General features: G+C 41.1%; 1 protein-coding gene across 10 annotated transcripts in view; it reads right to left on the bottom strand.

Annotated features, from left to right (window-relative positions):
* The window catches only part of RUSC2 (RUN and SH3 domain containing 2), a 70474-nt gene that overhangs the window by 27667 nt on the left and 23485 nt on the right, over window positions 1-19322 (bottom strand). For 3 of the 10 annotated variants that reach the window (XM_072841828.1, XM_072841819.1, XM_072841826.1), the window contains exons 3-4: window positions 14565-14714; window positions 10640-10756 (exon numbers count right to left, since the gene is read on the bottom strand). The exons of 5 other annotated variants lie outside the window; for them this stretch is intronic. The gene's annotated coding sequence lies outside the window, so the exon portion shown is untranslated. The remainder of the gene's footprint in view (window positions 1-10639; window positions 10757-14564; window positions 14715-19322) is intronic. 2 more of the 10 variants (XM_072841820.1, XM_072841823.1) reach the window with 2 other exon arrangements.

Raw genomic sequence — 19322 nt, 5'->3', positions numbered from 1 at the left:
TGGAGATGCTGTGAAGGCTGGTGAAATGACAACAATTAATTTAGAATTTATATAAACTTAATTGATAAAGCAGCAGCAAGGTCTGAGAGAACGGACTCCAATTTCAAAAGAAATTCTATTATGGGTAAAATACTACCAAACAGCATCAAACGCAACAGTGCAATTGCTTGGAAAGGAGGAGTCAATAGATAAGGCAAACTTCATTGTCATTTTATTTATGTATTTATATTTATTTGTTTTTTAAAGATTTTATTTATTTATTTGAGAGTAAATGAGAGAGAGCATGAGCAGGGGTAGGGGTAGAGGGAGAGGGAGAAGTAGAGTCCCTGCTGAGTGGGGGAGCCTCATGTGGGGCTGGATCCCAGGACCCTGGGACCATGACCTGAGTTGAAGGCAGATGCTTAACTGAGCCACCCAGGTGCCCCTTATTTTTTTTATTTTTTAAAAAGATTTTATTTACGTATTTTTTTTGAAAGAGAGGGAGCATGAGCGTGAGCACAAGTTGGGAGGGGGAGTGGGTAGAGAGACAAGCAGATTTCCTGCTGACCAGAGAGCCTGACTCAGGGTTTGATCCAGGACCCTGAAATTAGGACCTGAGCTAAAGTCTGATGCTTAACCAGAATGAGCCACCCAGGTGCCCCTTTTATTGCCTTATTTAAGAGCTTGCCACAGCTGCCCCAACCTTCAGCAACCACCACCCTGGTTAATTAGCAGCCGTCAACATTGAGGGCAAGATCCTCCACCAGCAAAAAGATTACAGTTTGTTGAAAGCTCAGATGATGGCTAACATTTTTAGCAATAAAGTATTTTTTAACTAAGGTATATACATTTTTAAAGACATACTGCTATAGTATTGCTAATGCTATTACTATACTTAACAGACTATAGTATAGTATAATTACTTACATATACACTGAGAAATCAAAATATTCATTTGACTTGCTTTATTGCAATATTCATTTTATTTCAATGATCTAGAACAGAATCCGCAATATCTTTGAGGTATGGCTATACTTCTCTCTCCCCTGATAGAGACCTCAAAGTGGGCTGGATAAGCAGCTTTAGGTTAGGGCAAAATATCCATGACCAAGTGCTTAGAGTTCTAGTTTCTTACTATAAAAGCTCTAGGCCCAGGGTCTTTGTCCCCAAAATTTCTGTGAGGCTAAGCCATGTATCACAGGAGAGCCACTACTTAGGAAATGTTTCTAGTTGCCTGTCGAAGGTGGCAGTTTTCATATTTTCAGTGCTTGGCTTACTTCACCACATCATCACCTACATTTAACCCACTACTGCCAAAGACCTATAGTGCTTTTGATGAAAGATCAAGTTATTTTCTGGCTAGAAGCAATATATAAATATTTCACATTATAAACCTCAACTGGCTACTTATTAGTATTCTCACCTGCAATTTACCTTCCACTACTGCCAGATTCACCTCCTTAAAGTACCATCTTTCTTTCATATGTCACTCTTCTTGCTTCTTTTAATGGTTTCCCATTACCCAGAGAATCAAATTCAAACTCACTTTGGCTTTCAAGGTCCTCCATCTTGGCTATCTATCTAGTCATTCTCTACATAACACCCCACCATGTAGTCCCTTAAACCTGTCTCATAATTTCATTTCCATTCTGCTGCCTTTGCTCACTTTCTCCTACCTGTTACGCTTGGCTCTATTGAGAATTATCCAAAATCTATAAGGTCCAGATCAACTCCTCCATCAAGTCTTCACTGATTACCCCTGAACCAGAAAGAATCTCTCTGCTTTCTGAACTGTGGCTGCCAAGTTGTTGGTTTTATAGACAAGAAAAGAATCCCACAAAAACTAGTAGATCAATATGGGATTGCCAATTTCTTACATTGCCAAGTAGCATCATTAAAAAAATAGTAATAAAACTTTATATCAACTACAATCATTGCATAAGAGAAAGCATAGTCATTATTTTTCTCATTTCATTGCACATTGATGCAAACTTCATCAAAAAATATCATCATCAGTCCATGATCAATTTTGATTAAATCATTTGATATGTTTAAAGTTCTTTTTCTTTTTTTTTTAATATTTAATTGATTTATTCATGAGGGACACAGAGAGAGGCAGAGACATAGGCAGAGGGGGAAGCAGGTTCCCTGCAGGAAGTCTGATGTGAGACTCAATCCCAGGACCCCAGGATCACAACCCGAGCCAAAGGCAGATGCTCAACCACTGAGCCACCTAGATGCCCCTGTTCTTTTTTCATATCTATCTTAATGTCTCTTTTATTTATTTATTTTTTTTAAATATGTTAAGGAGTTTGAACTTTTTTTTAATTTTTTTTTAATTTTTATTTATTTATGATAGTCACACAGAGAGAGAGAGAGAGAGGCAGAGACATAGGCAGAGGGAGAAGCAGGCTCCATGCTCCGGGAGCCCGACGTGGGATTCGATTCCGGGTCTCCAGAATCGCGCCCTGGGCCAAAGGCAGGCGCCAAACCGCTGCGCCACCCAGGGATCCCTTAATGTCTCTTTTAACCGCAAAGTCCAAGTTAAATTCATCTTTGCTCAAGACAGAATCATTTTTATTGTTTCCTACAAAACCCAGCACAGTGCTTGCCAGGTACAATGTGGTTAGTCAAGTCTTGTTGAACAAGAGTAGTATAAAAAGGAATGGCCTTGAGAGTAAGTGAGAGTGAGAGGTAGGCAGATCTGACTCAAAAAGCTTAGAAGACCCCTGCTATTCATGTGCGGAGTGGAGGGGAGGTCTATTAAAAGAAAGCTTTAAAAAAAGGAATAACTTCATAACCTTGAGTTAGGCAATATATTCTTAGACACAATACCAAAAGTACAAGTGACAAAACACACACACACACACACACACACACACACACACACACACACTCTCACAAAGCAGACTTAAGAATTTAAAGCTTTGGGCAGCCCCAGTGGTGCAGCGGTTTAGCGCCACCTGCAGCCCGGGGTGTGATCCTGGAGACCTGGGAGACCCAGGATCGAGTCCCACGTCGGGCTCCCTGCATGGAGCCTGCTTATCTCTCTGCCTGTGTCTCTGCCTCTCTTTCGCTCTCTCTGAATAAATAAATAAATAAATCTTAAAAAAAAAAAAAAAGAATTTAAAGCTTTGCTTTAAAGGACACAATCAAGATAGTGAAAGCACAACCCATAGGATGGGAGAAAATACTTGCAAATCATATTTCTGATAAGGGATTTCTATACAGAATATATAAAGAACTCTTACAACTCAACAGTAAAAGGACATATAACTCAATTAAAAAAATAGGCAAAGTATTTGAATAGATGTTTCTCCAAAGAAGATATATAAATGGTCAATAAGCACATAAAAGAATCCCAACAGCATTTGTTAATTAAGGAAGTGGAAGTCAAAACTAAAATGAGATACTGCTTCACCCTACTAGAATAGCTAAAATATGTAAGACAAACAGTAACAAGTGATGATGTAGAGAAATCAGAACCCTCATATATCACTGGGAGGGCTGTAAAATGGTGTAATCACATTGGAAAACAGTCTCTAAGTTCCTTAAAATGTTAAATATAGAGTTACCATATGACCCAGGAATTCTACCCCTAGATATAGACCCAAAAGAAATGAAAACATATGTTCACACAAAAGCTTACATATGAATGTACAGAGCATTATTCATGATAGCCAAAAAGTGGAAACAACCCAGGTGTCTTTCAATACATGGATAAATAAAATGTGGTATGTTCATAAAATGGAATACTATTCAACAAAAAAAAGGAATAAAGTATTGAAACACGCTACAACATAGATAAACCTTGGAAACCTGCTAAGTGAAAGAAGCCAAATACAAAAAGTCACATATGGTTTGACTGCATTTATATGAAATGTCCAGATTAGGCAAATGTGTGGAGGCAAAAGTAGTTTAGTGGTTGCCAGGGGAAGGGGAAAATAGGGAGTGATTGTTCACAAGTATGGGGTTTCTTTGTGGGATGATGCAAATGTGCTAAAATTAGATTGTGTGATGGTTGCTCTCTGAATATGCTAAAAACAACTAAATTGTATACTTTAGCTGATGAAACATGGTACATCAATTATATCTCGATAAAACTGTTAAATAGAAAAAGCAGGAGCCCAGTGAATAGTGTTGCTCAGCTCCACAGAGATAGAAGTCTTCAAAGGCTCTGTAACTGCGTGGGGCTGGTGGAATTTCAGGTGTACAAAAAGCAGAGGCATTTCTGGCATCACTGGCATGCCAACCAAAGGACCTCAGACAATGCCCTCTTTCCTTTTTTGTCAAACACAATAATTTTTAAAAGAATAGACCATGTTAGCTTTACTTTCTTCTTAGTCATTTCTTAACTACCAGAAGTGTGTCTTCTTATAATACTTGGCCTGTCGGAAATAGTTTAATTTTGAACTTACACTATTTAAATTTTCTGACACTTAGCCATCTTCTACTATTGAAACCCTTTTCTCCCTTTGGCTTCTTCTATACACCAATCTTCCTAGTATCTCTTCTTGTTTCATTCTTTATTGTTTAACAAAGCAATTCCTGGCACACATTTAAATGTAGATTTATAGTAAACTATACTCAAATTTTAAGATTTTTAAAAATAACAATGAAAAAAAAAATCTAGACTTACTGCAAGGCTAAGATCTGAAGTCTTTCCAACTTGAGAAGATGTTTGGCCCTCACCATTGTGCTGCTGGTTTCCGCATCTTACATTCTTCCAGAAGTTCTAGAATCAAATCTCTAACAGCCTACTCAGACGCTTTTCACCATTACCTCAAGTTCAACATATCCAAAGTCAAACTGAGTTTTCTGTTTTAAATTAGCTTTCTTGGAACTATCAGTAACACAAGCCTGAAAATGCTAAGTCATCTGGACTCTCTTTACATTCAGACAATCACCAAGTCATGCTGAGTCTTTTTCCCCAAAGTTTTAGGCATTGACCTAATAATTTATTGTACTTTTACTATATTCTAACTATTATGCTAAGCACTTACTTACATCATCTCATTTAATCTATATAACCACTCTCTAAGCTAAGTATTATTATCTCTATTTTATGGATGAGAAATGAGGCTCAGGGATGTTAAATAATCTTCCTAATGTAACACAGTCAGTAAATATCTAATCTGGGACTCAGATACGGACGGATCTGTCTGATTCTAAAGTCAGTGTTCTTTTTTTTTTTTTTATTAAATGTTTATTTATTTATGATAGTCACAGAGAGAGAAAGAGAGAGAGGCAGAAACACAGGCAGAGGGGAAAGCAGGCTCCATGCACCAGGAGCCCGACGTGGGATTCGATCCCGGGTGTTCAGGATCGCGCCCTGGGCCAAAGGCAGGCACCAAACCCCTGCGCCACCCAGGGATCCCTAAAGTCAGTGTTCTTAATCACTCATTATATTGATTTTCAAGTTCCCACCCTTACTTCTATCATTCTAATTCAGATCTGCACTAACCTCTCCTCTGAATCATTATATGGTCTTAATACTAGTTTTATGGCTTTTATTGTGGCTCTTTCCTCCCAGCTATCCTATATAATGACCCAAGATTAATATCCCCAAAGCACTGCCTTCAATATATCACCTTATTACTAAAGTCTTCAATGGCTCCCCACTGCCTACAGGATAATCCAAATTCCTTAATGTGACTTTCAAACTTTCAAAGTTCCTTCTTATTTATCCAATCATGTTACATCACATGCCAAATTATTTAGAATTCTGAGTTGTGGCTCACTCACACTGGGAAGGTATCTGGAGTGCCCTCTCCCTATTTCCTTTGCCTTTTTTTTTTTTTTAAGAAGCTAGCTCAAAATCTACTATGTCTAGAAGCTTTTTTTAATCATGGAAAATTTCTTCTGAACTTCTTCAATAGTCTGCATAACTCATTTGGTAACCAAATATTGGTCAGTTTATTTTATTTTTCTCTTGATGACAGTACACTTTTACAGGGTTGGGTTGTCTCATATGTTCGTAATAATTGTTAGCACAAAGCCTTGGAACTTAGTAGGGCACTACTGATGTTTATTTAATAAAGCTACTGGATGGCAAGCCCAGCAGGCTAGCTGGATCCAAGCTCTTTGGGGAGCTTAGCTTAGCCTGAGAACAGCACATCTGATGAGAAGGGGGAGAGGAGAGGAGAGGAGAGAAGAAGATGAAAACCAAAAAGCTGAGCCTTAGTAAAAAAAAATCCTCAATGCCAAGATCTTAAGCTCTTAACCCCTCATTTCCCTCTATTTTCATACTGAGGATGGAAAGATGACTAAGCAGCTGTGTCTCCAGTCAGCACTTCCCTACCCAGTCATGATAGAGCATGCGCTCTATCCACCCTGTCCCTAGAGCATACATTTCGAAGTGACAACCTGACAGTCACATCCTGTGTGTCAACAGGTTTTATGTGGCTTGTGCAGTAAATATGCCACCATAAAAATTTTGGAGATTTCTAAAAAATAATAATAATAATAAATACCTGGATCTCCAGTTTGTCTTGCTTGAAGAATCAGAACTGACCATACCAGGCCCTCATTTCTAGATGGTAACAACTGGCTGGAGTTAAGAAGGGCTACCCTCATAAGATAGGCTTGTGCCCTTCAGGTTGACATGTTCCCATCACTTCTTATGGTCTTTTGTACGTAGACAGCTTCACTGCTTCACCTTATTCATTTGCATTATTTTCCAGTATCCTATAAAGCATTTGAGTTTGCAACGCCTGCCTAGAATAACAGTTATGCTTTTTCTTAATATCCTTAACCCCCGATTTATTTTACATTTCCACAATGATGTTCACTGCAGTATTACTTGCAACAGTAAAAAAAATAAAAATATTCTAAATATCCAATAGAATTGGGTATTTATGACGGTTGATATAGAAAAAGGCTTAAAAACTAATAGAAAAAAAACTAATAGAAAATTAGGATATCAAATTGTACAGAGAGACTACTTCCTGAATATGGCGAACAAGATATTAAAGGAGTCCTTTCTACTGGAAAAACCCACTAGATCTTGTAGAATATATATATGTATATATATATATATATTTTAAAGATTTTATTTATTTATTCATAAGAGACACAGAGAGAAAGAGAGGCAGAGACACAGGCAGAGGGAGAAGCAGGCTCCGTGCAGGAAGCCTGATGTGGGACTGACTCGATCCCAGGTCTCCAGGATCACACCCTGGGCTGAAGGCAGGCACTAAACCGCTGAGCCACCCGGGCTGCCCTAGAATATATATTTTAATGCATTTCAGGGCTCACAGTAAATAGGAGAAATCTCTAAGGCTAATCCCCCATCCCAAAAAAGGGGAAAAATCATGAGCTGTGGAGTAAGTAAGGAGGAAGGTCAGGGTTCCTTGTGGACCAATTCCCAAAACATTCTAATTGTGGTCAGAATGACATGACAAGCTTTGGACCGCTAAAAGCTGGTGGGTTGAACTGAGACTCCCACATTAAGTTGAGACCCTTGAAGTATGTTCAAGTGATCCAGGACTGGTGGTTCCTCCTTAGCTTTTTCATTGGAAGAAACTACCCCAGCTTAAGTAGACAGGATTCTCAAAATTAAAGAGTAAACAAAATGAATTTATATCAAAGATCACAAATACACATAGAAGCAAGACACCATGAATGAATAACAGAGAAAACACCAAATAACAGATTTTTTTTAAAAGATTTTATTTATTTGACAGAGAGAGAGAGCACAGGTAGGTGGAGTGGCAAGCAGAGGGAGAGGGAAAAGCAGGCTCAGCAGAGAGCCCGAGGGTGGGGCCTTGATCCCAAGATCCTGGGATCATGACTTGAGCTGAAGGCAGATGCTTAACTGACTGAGCCACCCAAGTGCCCTCAAATAACAGATTTAAAGGGCATTACTTTTTTTCTTTTCCTCCAAGATTTTATATATTTATTCATGAGAGACACAGAGAGAGAGAGGCAGAGACACAGGCAGAGAGAGAGAAGCAGGCTCCACACAGGGAGCTCAATGTGGGACTCATCCAGGGACTCCAGGATCACGCCCTGGGCCAAAGGGAGGCGCTCAATCGCTGAGCCACCCAGGCGTCCCTGTATGAAATGTTTTAAATAAAAGATAAAATCTCAAAGATAATCAAATAGCAGGAGATTATTACAGAGATCTAGAGATGGTGAAAATAAAACATATGTGAATATAACCACTGGCTACTAAACATTCCTATTCCTGGACCAGGCTGTTTTACAGGGGGGGGGGGTGTCACTAGGTGAAAAAAGGAATGTGAAGGTTAAAGGGGGATACATTATACTCCCAGATACAGATGTGAACACTCAAAACAGTGTGTGAAATTGCTCTAAAAATAAGTATTTTATAGAAATGTAAAGCACTGCTATTGCTCTTTAAAAATGCTAGCATTCAGGCACCTGGGTGGCTCAGTCAGTTAAGCCTCTGCCTTCACCTCAGGTCATGATTGCTAGAAGCCCCACATGGAGCCTGCTGAGTGGGGATCCTGCTTTTCCCTCTTCTTCTGCCCCTTCCCTACGACTCCCTCGTGTATGCTTTTTCAATAAAAATCTTTAAAAATTTTAAAAAATGTTAACATCCATTGATGATTTTTGTCTGAATCAGCTATTATTCTTTCTACATTTATTAGCTGGCATTCTAAATACAAGAAAAAATTTTCTTTCTTTCTTTCTTTCTTTCTTTCTTTCTTTCTTTCTTCTCTCTCTCTCTCTCTCTCTCTCTCTCTCTCTCTCCCTCCCTCCCTCCCTCCCTTCCACTTCTCTTCTTCCCTCCCTTCCTTTGGTATCAGTATAGAATCTTGGGCTTTTTTAAAAAAATTGAATGAGTTGTAACCTATTGTTGGTATTATTGATTTTGATGCTCAGATTGTCCCATATCTGGCAATAGTTGGCTTTTTTTTTCATTGTGAAGACCTTTATTGCTGTGTATAAACGTTAACTATTTTATTTTTACTTTTTTTAAAAAAAAGATTTTATTTATTCATGAGAGACAAAGAGAGAGGCAGAGACATAGGCAGAGGGAGAAGCAGGCTCCCCACTCAGCAGGCTTCATGTGGGGCTTCTGGCAATCATGACCTGAGGTGAAGGCAGAGGCTTAACTGACTGAGCCACTCAGGCAGGAAGCCTGATGTGGGACTAGATCCTGGGACTCTCGGATCATACCCTGAGCCAAAGGCAGATGCCCAATTGCTGAGCCACCCGGTGTTCTTTATTTTTACTTTTTAAAGTAGGCTCTAGGCCCAGCGTGGAGCCCAACATGGGGCTTGAACTCACGACCCTGAGATCAAGACCTGAGCTGAAATCAAGAGTAGGATGCTTAACTGACTGAGCCATTCATGCTCCCCAAAAAGAAACTATTTATTCTTATTTTTTTAAAAGATTTTATTTTATTTACTCATGAGAGATACAGAGTGTGAGAGAGAGAGGCAGAGACACAGGCAGAGGGAGAAGCAGGCTCCATGCAGGGAGCCTAATGTGGGACTCGATCCCTGGTCTCCAGGATCACACCGTGGGCTGCAGGCGGCGCTAAACCGCTGCACCACCGGGGCTGCCCAAAACTATTTATTTTGAATTAATTTTTGAACTATCAAATATAGTTCAGAGTTCCTATATGCCCTTCAACCAGTACCCTATTACCATTACATAATCCTCATACATTTGTCAAAACAAAGAAATTAACAATGAACATATTACTATTAACTAAACTTGCCAACTATTTAGATTTTGCTAGTCTGCCCACTAATATCTTTTTTCTATTATTTGACTTTTTAAAAAATTAAATGTATATATAAGTTTCATAAAACATATGTCAATTAAAAACAAAATAAAGCACAAAAAAACCCCCAAAGATATTCAGTTATATACTGGAGGCTGTAGATAAACAGTCTGGATGTTGTTATAAGCGTAGCTCAGTGAAAAAAAAAAAAGATCTGCATTTTCCACAGTCAAGATACTGAATAGTTTTGGAAACTATTTAGGCAGGTAATTTTTAGTGAAAGCAAGCAGTATTTAAACATAGATAAGACTATGTGATCTTAGAAGACCTCTGCCCCCAGCCTTTCCCAATAATACTCTGCCTACCTTTAACCTCAGGACACTCTTCTTTGGAAATCAACTTCTGCTTGTGACCTAGTCAGATATCCTGTACACCAGCAACAACCTATATTAGGTAACACCTTGGGCCATGTTTTCACCATAAACTGCATGATTGATTCCAATAGGAAAGATCAGAAGTAGTCAAATCATACCAAATTAAATAAACTATGATATACTCTACAGTAGCCTCCCTTTATCTGCAGGGGATATGTTCTGAGACTACTAGTAGATGCCTGAAACCATAGATGGCACCAAACTATATATATATATGACAATGTGAGCATCAAAATCAATAATACCAACCTTGTTTGCCTTACAACAACAAAATATATATATTTTCCTATATATACATACCTATGGTAGTTTAATGTACAAATTAGGCATAGCAAGAGATTAACAATAACTAATAAAATAGAACAATTTTAACAACACACTATAATAAAAGTTATGTGAATATGGTCTCTTTCAAAATACCTTATTGTATTGCATTTATTCTTCTTGTGAGATGACAAAATTCCTTTGTGATGATGAAGTGAGATGAAAGACATAGGCACTGTGATAAAGCACTGCAGCTACTGACCTTTTGACAACTATCAGGAGGAGGACCATCTGCTTCTGGAGGGACCATGGCTAAACGTGCATGGGTTAACTGAAACCTCGGAGAGTAAAACTGTGGATGACTACTGTATACTTCTCCCTGATTTAGAAGCATATTGAAGCAATTAATTAATATCTCAGGAGTTACTCAGCCAAACAAGCAAGCAATCAAACCACAAGCATCCTACTGTGTATAATGCTGTGCTGGATGTTCAGGGGTAAGAGCCCAACCTCAGGGGCTCATAATTTTGTTAAAATCATTACCAACATATTTCTGCAGAGGGTTAAGACAGCAAGAAAGACAGTTCAGGATGTGAGATAAGGGTTAGAACAGTGGTTTCAAACTTTTTCAGCCCTCATACATAAAATAGAGCTACTCTGGTTGAAGCAGGGTAGGCCTGATGCCCCTTACACTCCAAATCTCTCTCTCCACTGTGGGTCCCCAACAGCACTTCAGAGAACCCCAGGGCTTAGAGGGAGAAATTCTGAAAACCTCTAGGCAAAGGCAAAGGCAAAGGCAAAGGCAAAGGCAAAGGCAAAGGCAAAGGCAAAGGCAAGACTGACCAACATGCTTTGTTGGGTTGGGGAAATGGAATGTGAAACAAATGATTAACTGATAGAAATCATTTCTTTTTTCTTCATGGCTCCCAAATCAAACAGGTCTGGAAAACAAGGTCTATTAGCTACATTAATAGTAGATTTACTTCTGAGTACAGAAGATAAGTACTTCTCTTTGAAATGTGTGAGAGATGTTCAGAGAATTCAGACATTTAGGGACATCTGGGTGGCTCAGTGGTTGAGCACCTGCCTTTGGCTCAAGGCATGATCCTGGGGTCCGAGGATTGAGTCCTGCATCGGGCTCCCTGCAGGAAGTCTGCTTCTCCCTCTGCCTATGTCTCTGCCTGTCTCTCATGAATAAATAAAATCTTAAAAAAAAAAAAAAAAAGAATTCAGAGATTCTGAATTGGTGGTGATAGTGATTCCTGTGGGTGTCTGCACTGAGTTACAAGCAAAGAAAAAACAGGCTGTTGGAGGCCTGAGAGCATCTGGCTATGGCATCAGTAGTCTGATTCCACAAATGAAATAGAAATAGCAGCGAATGCCCAGAAATCATCTTTCTTCCTGGTTTCATGTAGCTACTCCTAGCTGAGGAGGCCACTGTTCTGAACTGATATTATGTTATTTTGGACTCCAAATGAGGCCAGCCAGCATGCTGGGAGCGTGCTGGAAGAGGCCTGAAGGGTTGTCCCAGACACACCCAGCTGCTTCCTTATCAGGACTCCCTAATATAGAATCCTCTTTCGAAGCACAGGGCTTGTTTTGCTTTCAGCTTCTCAAATTATGTTACAGAAAGGTTCAGCTCAAAGTCCATTCCCTAAAGTCGAATACAAACACTAGAGAAAAGGCCTGGTTCTGAAATAGAATGGGCTTTTTCTTAGGACCACCTGGTGTGGGTATATCTTCTTTTCCCCAAGTCTATCTCCTCCCTTATGGACTGGAAATATGCAGACACTTTTAATGTAATAAAAATCACTGGCACAATGTCCAGAGGTGGAACCTCTGGTAGGCACCAAGCCTTTTCCTTCCCAGGTTCAGCTGTGTGTGAAGCTCCCAAGGCTCCAATTCAATGAATGGAGACTGCAGCACTGGGAATTACAACCAGGAAAAGAATAAACTAGAAGCCACTGGCCCACACTGAGCTGTAAAGGGTTCCTCCTTTCCTTTATTCCATCAAAATCTGGTAATAATAAACCTAGCTTTGTCCCAGGGTCTCTCTTTGCTCAAAAGAGGTAATACCTAGAAAAAAAATTCTTCTACTCATCCAGCCAGCAAGTGTATAACATTCTCCAGTAGGTCAACTATTTGACTCCTTCCTTAGTTCAACTCATAGCACCTATTTGGCAGAAGGTTCAATCACATGACCTCTTAAGGATCCCTTTCAGCTCTAATTACAAACAAAGCCAAATTAAAACCTTGGGCCCAAGGAAAGGTTCCTATGCAGGGTGCTAATTAATGTCCTTCAGTTCACCCTCTTGCCTTACAACAAAAATACACAGACACAGACACACACACACACACACACACACCCCTACCTCCAAGTGCCTGCCTGCCTTCTCACTCCTACAGTTAGAAGTCTCTAGAGATTGAGGATTTCCTATAAAACTTACCTATCTGTTTTGAGGATGTGGGTTAGGGAGAGAGAGAAAGACTACAGAGAATTAGGAAAGATTTAGTTCCTACCTTGACAGACCAGGTTCTTCAGCTGCGGGGATGAGGATGAAGATAGGGAGATTAAACCTTCCAATGCTGGCTGTAGGTGAGCAGCAAGGGAGGAGCAAACCACCAAAACCAGAGACAGTGTGTCAGAGATGGACCATCAAAGGCCCAGCTCGGGGTGCTCTGCTAAGAGGACAGCTCTCAAGTGTGTATTTGCAGGAACAAGTTCAATGGGACAAAAAAGGCCCAATGTTTCTTCTTTGGCTGTTCCTTTTGGATCCTAAGCTCCAGGAAGCAAAGTCAGAGTGTTCTCTGCTCCCCCTCCCCCAAGGCAGTGGACTGAGGCACGCAGGCTGGTAAACTGCCGTCCTATCAGTCTATCAAAAGCTGTATATAAAAGGCCACAAGTGCACAGTGGACTATGAGAAGAATCTAGATTGAATTACACAAGCCAGTTGTGGAGACAGGGTGGGGGAGATAAGAGAAAGAAGAAAAAGAAGTCTAAAAAACAAACAAACAAAAAACAAAACAAAACAAAAAAAACAAAAAAGAAGTCTAGCTACTCTTCAAGGAAATATTACCATCCAAGAACACTCCTCCCTCAGCATGACTGCTAGAAGCCATTAAAGCCTTGCTCCCTTAGGGAACTAGGTTCCAGTCTGGCCTTTTTCTTAGTAGAGGGGTCCTAGTCCCTGAGAATTCTCTGTCAGAGTCAAAGACTTTTCCCAAAGGTGAGTTATCTTCTGATAGACTTTAGAAAATAGTCTCTGAGTCCAGCTCACCATGCTTGGTGAAGAGCACTGGGACTGCCTCACTAGCAGGTGGCAGCAAAGACCATTTCTGTGTATCAGATACTATATTTGCTTTAGTTATAAGACTAAAAGGAGAGTAACTGATGTATACTTAAACAAATCTTAAAAGCAGGTTGGCTAGGGGCTGGCCTGAATCCTGAGTATTCAGGAGCATAGGTTCTGAATGATTCAGAGCATGGATTTTGATGTTGACAGGGCTGGATTCAAGTGTGACATACTACTTGCTAGCTATGGACTTTGAGAAGTTACTCAACTTCACTAGACTTCTGCTTCCTCATGTGTAGAGCTGTTATATCTTCCTTCAAAGGCTTGAGGTAGGGGGATCCCTGGGTGGCGCAGTGGTTTGGCGCCTGCCTTTGGCCCAGGGCGCGATCCTGGAGACCCGGGATCGAGTCCCACGTCGGGCTCCCAGTGCATGAAGCCTGCTTCTCCCTCTGCCTGTGTCTCTGCCTCTCTCTCTCTCTCTCTCTCTCTCTCTCTCTGTGTGACTATCATAAATAAAAAAAAATAAAAAATAAAAACAAAGGCTTGAGGTAGAATTAAATAAGATATTGCATGCAAAGTGCCCTACACAAGGTAAGCACTCAGTCAGTCATGGTCACTATTATTATACTTTTGGCAGATGATCATTGGAATCCTTTCCTCTCTTCTTTCTCAATTTCCCAGAAAACCTACAGACTCCAGATCCAGGGAACTGGTAGGCAAAACCTCTTAAAAAGATCCAAAGGAAATGGAAAGAGCTATGTTTAATTTCTCCTTCCCCTGCACTAGGACTCAATCAGTCAGCCTGTGCCGATTTCATTCTGGCAGGACTGGCAGGCTGGCTGTAAAGCCTAAAACTCTCCTAAACCAAAGATACTAATCCATCTCTAGTATTACCTGTTGTGGGGCATGCTCCCAGACTGATGGTGCTTCTCCAGGGGCCCCAGATCAGATCCCAGTAGATGTAGCAAGGAAACAGTCTGATCCCAAGCTGGCAGGATAGGTCTGTCCAGGCTGTTGTCTGCCCATCACAGCTGCCTATGAGGCCTATGGGTTAATAATAGCAACTCTGATGCCAACGGATTAAGACAGCACTGTAGGAGGTGTTTATTTTTACACTCTGGCGTCAGTATCAAGTTCTACTGGTTACTGCTCAAATCTAGGACAGCTTCCTGCTATAAGAGTGGCCTCAGGCTTCTTCTCTAGGATGCTAAGTTGGATTCTGAGGGAAGTGAGCCTTGTTGAAAAACAGTTCAGAATTCACAGAGACAAGGAAGGGAAAAGGAAACAAACAGAGCTGTCACACGTCCAGCTGTCTGGTCCAAAATTTCTGGGAGCAGGAAGACTTCAACTGAGAACTGCTCTTTCTAGCAAGAGTCATACAGGCCCTGCACAAAAGACTTAATACACTGTTTTGGAAGGGTGTACACATATATACGTGATATAAACTAGCTGCACTGAAATGATCTGAATAAAGTCAAGAAAAGACTGTCACTTGGGGCACCTGGGTAGCTCAGTTGGTTAAACATCTGTTTTCAGCTCAGGTCACGATCCTGGGGTCCTGGAATTGAGCCCCACATCAGACTTCCTGCTCAGCAGGGAACCTGCTTGTCCCTCTCCCTCTGCCTCTCCCCCTGTTTGTGCTCGCACTCTCTCTGTTTGTCAAATAAAATCTAAAAAAAAAAAAAAAAAAAAAAAAAGACTGTTACTCAACTAACCAGAAGCTCAGCCTTATCAGTCACAAGTCCCAGATAAGTGCTGATATCTGAAACAATAATTGGTTAGGCTGATCCTTAATTGGTTTGCATAGAGTTTTTAGCAGGCAGATCAAATCCCTTGAAAATTTATTTTGCCAGAGCTCTTCCTAAACATGACACAACAGGAGAGAAACACCAAGAAACCAGCCCTCACCTTTCTGACCTGGAGCCAGTACCCAGAAAATCTTTCCTGAAAGCATTTTTATCCCTCAAGGCCTATAGATTGGGGTCTGTCTTAGGGACCTTGCACTTTGACTACAGTCTCTGGAACTCTGTGGATATCCCACTAGTCTCTCTGAAAGGCAGCTTCTAGGGATCCCTGGGTGGCGCAGCGGTTTAGCGCCTGCCTTTGGCCCAGGGTGCGATCCTGGAGACCCACGTTGGGCTCCCGGTGCATGGAGCCTGCTTCTCCCTCTGCCTATGTCTCTGCCTCTCTCTCTCTCTCTCTGTGACTATCATAAATAAATTTTAAAAAAAAGTTAAAAAAAAAAAAAAAGAAAGGCAGCTTCTAATTCAGATTTCATCTTGCCCTATTAGGCAGATAGGGATGTGAGAAGTCTGACAGCTGGATAGCCAATGTAAATAACCTACTAAGGGGCCATGTGCACAGCAGACTGCTGTGGAATGATAAAAATGTACCACACACCAGGTAGGAATGCTGAAGTACAAAGAAAGCAGCCAAGCAGCCAAATGCACAGTAACAGTGACTCCATCATCTTCCTGCCTGTGGCTGACTCATAACCATCATCAGTGACACAACATATCATTACCTTCGGCATCCAGGGTGCTGGCAAGAAGGTAGGCTGGTGAGCCACTCATTCAATACATTTTTTTTTCCCTTTTATTCAAGGCTTATCTACCTGGTCATCAGAACAACAATGCAGTCTCAGAAACAACCAGATTTGATCACTAGAGACATGGGATTTGAGCTCAGCTTTATCTGGAAGCTACTCATGCCCAGGATAGTGGCAAGATGCCCAAGGACAGGAACACTGCTTTCATTCTTGGTTTTTCTCAGACCTGCTGGGTCATCTCGGGGCAGAGTACCTATCCTCTCAAAGGTAAAGGGGCTCATTGTATCCATCTTCTGGCAGTTGTGGCAAGGCAAAATATCTAAGAAATTAAAATAATAAGTAGAGGGATGCCTGAGTGGCTCAGTGGTTGAGAATCTGCCTTTGGCTCAGGGTGTGATCCCAAGGTTCTGGGATCGAGTTCCGCATCGGGCTCCCCGCAGGGAGCCTGCTTCTCCCTCTGCCTATGTCTCTGCCTCTCTTTCTGTGTCTCTCATGAATGAATAAATAAAATCTTTAAAAAAAAATAAGTAGCAACAGGGGCACCTGGGCGGCTTAGTTGGTTAAGCATCTGCTTTTGGCTCAGGTCATGACCCCATGGTCCTGAGTTTGAGACCCACATCACGCTCCCTGCTCCTGTGGGTAGCCTGCTTCTTCCTCTCCTGCCTGCTGCTCCCCTTGCTTGTGTACGCTCTCTTTCTTTCTTTCAAATAAATAAACACATGACCCCCCCCTTTTTTTTTAGATTTTATGTATTTATTCATGAGAGACAGAGAGAAAGAGAGGCAAACATAGGCAGAGGGAGAAGCAGACTCCCTGCAGGAAGCCCAATGCAGGTCTTGATCCCAGGACCCCAGGATCAAGACCTGAGCTAAAGGCAAATGCTCAACCGCTGAGCCACCCAGGCACCCCAGTAAATAAAAGCTAAAAAAAAAAAAAAGTAGTAGCAAATGTAAATGCTGTAAATTCTCTGAACCAAAGTATTCTAGAAATATAATTGTCATTCATGCATATAGGTGTGGAGCCCTGGCTTTTCAGGTCATGGTGGCCATGCTGGAAAGTGTAGTTTCTTTCCTTCAGGCCTATAACCCCTACTTCCGGTTTGAAGTACAGTTGAAATAGTTAGGAATCTGCTTACCTAGACAGAAGGTATTAATTTCCACTAATGTGTAACGGAGAAAGTAAAAACATGCAAGCAGAAAGAAACACCTAGACTCATCCACTTGCTCTATCTACAAATCTAATTCTCCCAATGCCCAAGCCCAGGATACTGATCTGAGGCTTGTATCCCAGTGATACAGCATTTAGCATCAGTACTTAGCAACTGGACTTAGCCTAAGGCCTGAGAAAGCAACATTAATGAAAGGATGAGTTCCACTGCTCAGTTAGAACAAAGGCAACACTATATTCCAAACCCAACACAAGCCTTCCCTCTTTCTAGCCTAGCAATCTCTGACTATGGGGTTAGTTTGCCAGGTCTCCAGAACTCATGAACAGGAGAACTAGAAATCTGTTCTTCAATGATGCTGACACCTCTTGTTCTGCAAGTGTCTATGCTGGGATTCAAAACAAATGTTCTGACATCCTGCAGCCTCTGGTGAGACCCACCCTCTGTGTAGCAAACTCTATGTGTAGATATGTAAAGGGCCAAAGAGGAAATATTCAGGCTTTCATGGGCCACGTGTGTGTGTTTTGTTTTGTTTCACAGTTCTTTAAAAACGTAAAAACTATTTTCAGTTTGTGGGCCATAATATGCTGCCTCTAGACCTTAAAGGCCTATCTATTCAAGGTCTGGATCTCCAAATTCTGATCTGCTGAGCCTGCCCAGAGATCCTCTTTCCACTTCCTGCAGGGCTGATGTGTGTATTTCAGAGGCACTCCCCTCTAAGGAGCCACTGAGGAATGTGAAGGAAGAATTCTAAGGTTATTTGCATTGGAGCTAACAGACAGGCTAATTCCTTTTTTTAAAAAAAGCACCTAAAAAACATTTGTGGAATTTAGCGTGTTGCATTAGCATTCTGGAGTGCAGACAGAGCCATAAACAGTCTCATCTTTCTATTTCTGCCTAATAATACTATACCATGCCTCTGCAAGGCCTGTTTTTGTTTTTGTTTCCTTGCTCCGAGGTCCCAACCCACACTTGAATTGGCTGAGGTCCCAAGTCCTCCTCTCTTCCCCATCCCTTCCATTTCTGTATGTGGTATGGTTGTGGATAGCAAGGAAACTATCAACAGTCAGAAGGGTGTAGACATGGTAAATATGGATGAGAGGTGGTGGAGGGGGGGTAGGGGAGATGAACTCATTTTTGATCAAAAACTTAGGGATGACTGTGAATTTAGCCTCTATCACAGCTACAGGTTTTATAAACTGGTTCAAAATGCTACAGAAGCAACCTAAGGACAGTGTGCACAGGGTCAGGAATAGTTGGGAGTTATGCCTCCCCACATAAAATGGATTAGAAAGAAGTAAAAGACTTACAACTAAAGATTTTAGTATTAGTAGCTATTATTTTTTCCTTCTACGGATTTTATTTACTTATTCGAGAGACAGAGAGAGAGCAAGAGAGAGCAGGATCAGGGAGCCTGAGACCATGACCTGAGCTGAAGGCAGACATTTACCTGACTGAGCCACCCAGGCACCCCAACAAAGTAGCTATCATTTCCCCTATTCTGCAGCTGAGGAAACCAAGGCTCTGGCAGACATAACTTTATCCAATGCCACTGAGCTAGAAAGTAGGGGAGTTGGGCTTGGAATTCTTGTCAGACTCGCTCCAAAGCCCTTGCTTTTTCTACTGTAATACACTCCTAATATCCTTGGTGGAGAAGAACAATAAGCAAATGTCTTCATCTGAGTCCTGTTTAGTTTTTTGTTCTAAATAGCAGCAATCTGTTGGTCTGCTCTTTTCTTTTTCTTAAAATATTTATTGATTTAAGTAATCTCTATACCTGATGTGGGGCTTGAACTCACAACCCCGAGACCAAGAGTCTCATGCTCCTCCAACTAGGCCAGTGAGGTGTCCTGGTTGGTTCTTTTCTATAGTCTGAATACTAATGAATGACAAGGTGCTTAAAATCACAAGCATGACGATTTTGTGTGACAGTGATTCA

The sequence above is a fragment of the Canis lupus genome, chromosome 10, assembly GCF_048164855.1.
Source record: "Canis lupus baileyi chromosome 10, mCanLup2.hap1, whole genome shotgun sequence".
NCBI classification, from domain to species: Eukaryota; Metazoa; Chordata; class Mammalia; order Carnivora; family Canidae; genus Canis; species Canis lupus.
This window is presented reverse-complemented; position numbering and strand designations above follow the sequence as displayed.